Source organism: Pseudophryne corroboree, chromosome 7 (genome assembly GCF_028390025.1).
Source record: "Pseudophryne corroboree isolate aPseCor3 chromosome 7, aPseCor3.hap2, whole genome shotgun sequence".
Taxonomy (NCBI): domain Eukaryota; kingdom Metazoa; phylum Chordata; class Amphibia; order Anura; family Myobatrachidae; genus Pseudophryne; species Pseudophryne corroboree.
In genome coordinates this window covers 469,911,228-469,916,581 of record NC_086450.1, presented here as the reverse complement: position 1 = coordinate 469,916,581, position 5,354 = coordinate 469,911,228, and positions in this window count along the sequence as shown.

Sequence of the window (5,354 nt, the reverse complement as noted above, 5' to 3'; positions counted from 1 at the left end):
GCCCCATGGCCCTCATTCCGAGATTTTCGCTAGCTGCCTTTTTTAGCAGCATTGCACACGCTAAGCCGATGCCTACTGGAAGTGTATCTTAACATAGCAGATTTGCTAACAAAACATTAGCAAATTTTCTTGTAACGATTTCCCCGCAATTCCTGAGTAGCTCCAGACTTACTCCTCCATTGCGATCAGCTCAGTCCTTTTTGTTCCTGGTTTGACGTCACAAGCACGCCCAGCGTTCAGCCATCCACTTTCTACAGACACTCCTGCATTTTCCACTGGCACGCCTGCGTTTTTACGCACACTCCCAAAAAACGCCCAGTTTCCGCCCAGAAACACCCACTTCCTGTCAATCAATCACTGATCAGCAGAGCGATGGAAAAGCTTTGTTACGCCGTGAGTAAATTACCAAAGTTTTGTGTTAAATAACTTGGTGCAGGCACGCTGCGTACCATGCGCATGCACATTTTCCACCTAATCGCTCCGTTGTGAAAATCTGCAACGAGCGAACAACTCGGAATGACCCCCCCATGTGTACTGCAGGAGGGGGCAGATTTAACATGGAGAGAGCGAGTTAGGTTTGGATGGGTTGTGTTCAAACTGAAATCTAAATTGCAGTGTAAAAATAAAGCAGCCAGTATTTACCCTGCACAGAAACAAAATAACCCACCTAAATCTAACTCTCTCTGCACGTTATATCTGCCCCACCTGCAGTGAACATGGTTTTGCAGAAACTGTTAACAAATTTGCTGCTGCGATTAACTCTGAATTACCCCAATTGTCTCTAACCTTAACCCTAACTTGCAACATATTGTTTGCCTAGATTAAAGTGTCTGACACAACAATAACTTTTCATTGTCAGTTTAACATCTTAGAATATTGTTTATTGATAGCATCTCTGGTATCATTAGTACTTTTAGGGCTAAACGGATCTTACTCTACATAATTTTACAAGTCACAAACATTTTTTGCAGATTTACGTGATTGTGATGCTAATTTCAATAATAAGTCACAATCAGTGCTATAAAATACATATGTAGTGAATAATTTATATACAGTTAAATACAATACTATTTTGCTTACTAAGCTTTTCTAAGACAAATAATAGTAAAAATAAAAAAATTCCCACCTTTCTGATAATATTAATCAAACGATTTCCTACCATGTAATACAATGTGATATATCTCATGTGAAATTGAATGTCTGTATTTTCTTCTTCTTTCATCAGTGCAGAAACAAAGCATCCTCTATTGTAACATCTTACAGGACCGAGAGGGAACTGATAATGATATTTATACACTGTTAGTGTCTGCATAATGTTCACACCTTCAAAAGCAATGCCTACAGGGAAAATAATAATGTTTTAAATTACATCATCCCTACTGAGCTCTTGGGTTTTTATAAAAAGTTTTACAAAATGTTTGTTAGATGTTATATGACAGTAAAGAGTTTTACTACACTCATTGCATTGTACATTTATATTATTATTATTATTATTATTATTATCTTTTATTTTTAAACTGCCACATAGATTAAGCAGCACCATATAGGGACTATACAAAGTAGCATTAAAGTTTGAAATATTATAGGTACAGCAAATGTCAATTGACAAACAGTAGTTAAGGAATAACACAGAACAATAATCCACCAAATTAAACTGTATACAGATTAATTGTAAGCATTGTATACCTCATTGTATACTGACAGGAATGAGGTGAGTCACAGAAGGGGACGGCACTGAATGAGTATGTGTTAGGGTCTCCTGCCCTGTGCTGCCAAGTCGTCATGGCAACCGGAAGACAAGTGCTAGCGGAGTGGCCTGAGCGCAGCTGATACTCCGGTTCGGGTCTTTTGCTGTGCAGTGGTTACAGGCTTTGTGCACGGCAGGGGATCCGGTGCTGGTTTTTGTGCTCACAGTCTGTGAGGTCTGAGTGGGGCGTGGACAGCACCTGCTATATAAGGCCTCTTCTCAGGTTAAGCAGATGCTGCTGAATCTTTGTTGGTTAGTCAGTTCCTGAAAGTTAGCCAGTACTGTGTAGCTTTGTATTTGTTTGTTGCTTACTGCAAATAGGCCTTGGGATTTGGTACTATACTCTGCCAATCCAGACCTAGCAGTAAGACTGGAGTCAGTCATTTAACTTGCTGGGGTTCTTTTGCTACTCTGTGAACTTAGCAAGTTTGCGGCTGTATTCTCAGACTTGCCTGCCAAAATCCTTTCTCACTGTACAAGGTGTTCTGGTGTCAGTTTAGTGGCAGTAAGCTGAACCAGTGCACTGCAAGTGAGGACTAGGCTTGTGGAGACTCTCCTTGTGTCTATTATTCCATCTCTGACCAAGGAGTTTACTGCCACACCCGTTGGTAACCTTTTAGGGTTTTGCTGTTGCCCTTAGCAACAGCATTTCGGGTTCTCTATGTATTAAAACACATCTTGCTTCTTTCCATCTGAGCACTCCTAATACTAGCGAGACACCCAGTTTCTTAGCCTCTGGACTTCTCTGTTCACTTTGTGTTTATTTTGTTACCCTATCACCTTCTGTGTACGTAATGTCATATTCCCCAGTCTGTCTGTGAGTTCATTTGTTTTGCATCCCTCTCCGTTCAGACACCAGTACATTCCTGCAGGCACTGGTGTGCATAACATATTCAGCAGCCCAATACTCCTGTTGAAATTTTGTGGGAATATGGAGCATACCCCTCAAAATACTTTGCAACAGGTGGTCGATCAGGTGCAGGTCTTGACTCGACAATTTAATGATTTGTCCATTAAAATGCACACCTCCCAGGCCACTGGCGGAGCTCCCGCAGCAGCAGCACCTTCAGGGGTTAAGGAGCCGAAAGTAAATCTCCCGGATCGTTTTTCTGGAGATCGCTCGCAGTTCTTTTGTTTCAAGGAGAGCTGCAAGCTATATTTCCAGCTGAGGCCTCAGTCTTCTGGGTCAGAGATTCAGCGGGTGGGTATAGTGATTTCCTTGCTACAAGGAGACCCACAGGTCTGGGCATATGGGTTGCAGCCTGACTGTCCGTCGCTTAAAAGTGTTGATGCTTTTTTTACGGCACTGGGCATGTTGTATGATGACCCTGACAAGACGGACTCAGCTGAGGCTCAGATTTCAATCCTTAAGCAAGGGCAAAGGCCAGTTGAGGTTTACTGTACAGAGTTTCGGAGGTTGGCCCATGATACCCAGTGAAATGACCCAGCCCTGAGACACCAGTACCGAAGAGGTCTTTCTAACCAGATAAAAGACCAACTGGTACAATATCCCTTGCCTGACAGCTTGGATCAGCTCATGCAGTTATCCATCCGGGTGGATAGACGGCTGAGAGAGCGTAGGCTTGAAAGGGAGACCGAGGATTCCTTCTTTCCCAAGGGAACCTCAGACTCTGAGGAATTTTCCGAGGAGCCTATGCAGATTGGGGCTACCCGCCTCTCCTCGCGTGAGAAGACGCGGAGGAGACAGCAGGGGTTGTGTTTGTACTGTGGGAATAAAGGTCATGTGGTAGTATCATGTCCAGAAAAGCCGGAAAACTTCAGGGCCTGAGGGTGATGGGAAATATCCTGTCAGGCCAGAAGTCAGAATTTCCCAAGAAGACTTTTATCATTCCGGTGACTTTGAAGATCCTCGGTCAAACTGTCAAGACTGAGGCCTTTGTGGACAGTGGGGCCGATCGGGTTTTTATGGACCGCCAATTCGCCCTGAAACACTCTGTTCCCTTAGTACCCTTGGCATTGGAAATTGAGATCTGTGGGTTAAACGGGGAACCATTATCCCAGGGTCAAATTACCTCTTGCACTAGCCAGATTTCTTTGTTTATTGGAGCCACACACTCTGAAAAATTGTCCTTTTATGTGACTGTCTGTACTTTTGCCCCATTGGTGTTGGGGTTACCCTGGTTAAGGGCCCACAATCCTCAATTTGACTGGGTCTCTGGGGAGATTCTTAGTTGGGGTACTGATTGTTTCAGGAGTTGCTTGAGCCTTCCAGTCAGGCTTTCGCAGCTAAGTTTGCCAGGATTGCCAGTATGTTATACAGATTTTACGGACGTGTTCTCCAAAAAAGTTGCAGAGGTACTACCTCCCCATCGCCCCTATGACTGTGCCATTGATTTGTTGCCAAATGCTAAGCTTCCCAAGAGCAGGTTGTACTCCCTGTCACGTCCAGAGACTCAGGCTATGGCAGAGTACATTCAGGAGAACTTGGTTAAGGGATTTATCAGACCTTCACAGTCTCCAGTTGGGTCGGGGTTCTTCTTCGTGGGTAAAAAGGATGGTTCGTTGTGACCCTGCATCGACTTCAGGGAATTGAACCGTATCACGATTAAAAACTCTAACCCACTGCCTCTCATTTCGGTCTTGTTTGACCAGCTTCGTACTGCCACCATTTTTTCTAAGATTGACCTACGCGGTGCGTACAATCTAATCCGAATAAGAGACTCAGGGCATTATGAATATTTTGTGATGCCTTTTGGGCTCTGTAATGCCTCGGCAGTCTTCCAGGATTTCATGAACGATGTGCTCAGGGAATATTTGGATAGATTCTTAGTTGTATACTTAGATGACATCCTAATCTTCTCCCATTCCCTGGAGGAACATCGGAAGCATGTACGCTTAGTCCTCCAGAAACTCAGAGACCACCGGCTTGGGGCGAAGCTGGAGAAGTGCGAATTTGAAGTTCAGCAAATCGCATTTCCAGGATGTATTATCTCCCCAGAAGGTTTCCAAATGGAGGGTTCCAAGGTACAGGCAGTCCTGGATTGGATGCAGCCCACTAGTTTGAAGGCGCTTCAGCGTTTCCTGGGCTTTGCAAATTTTTATAGACAATTTATCGCTGGATTTTTGTCTATAGTGGCGCCCTTGGTGGCACTCACTAAAAAAGGAGCGGATGTTGCTCACTGGTCTTGTGAGGCCAAAGCGGCTTTTGCCCGTCTCAAAAGGGCATTTGTCTCGGCCAAGGTGCTGCGACACCCAGATCCAGAGCACCCTTTTGTGGTGGAGGTGGATGCCTCTGAGATGGGTATTGGGGCAGTGCTCTCTCAGATGGGAGTGTCTGATAATCGCCTTCATCCCTGTGCTTACTTTTCCCGTAAATTTTCACCTGCCGAGATGAATTATGACGTGGGTAACCGGGAATTGTTGGCTATTAAGAATGCACTCGAGGAGTGGAGACACTGGCTTGAGGGGGCTAAGTTTGTGGTCTCAATTCTCACCGACCATAAGAATTTGGCATATTTAGAGTCAGCGAAGCGTCTCAATGCCAGGCAGGCACGATGGGCTTTGATTTTTGCTCGCTTTAATTTTTTGATAACATATCGCCCTGGGTCAAAAAACATCAAGGCTGATGCGCTCTCGCGGAGTTTTG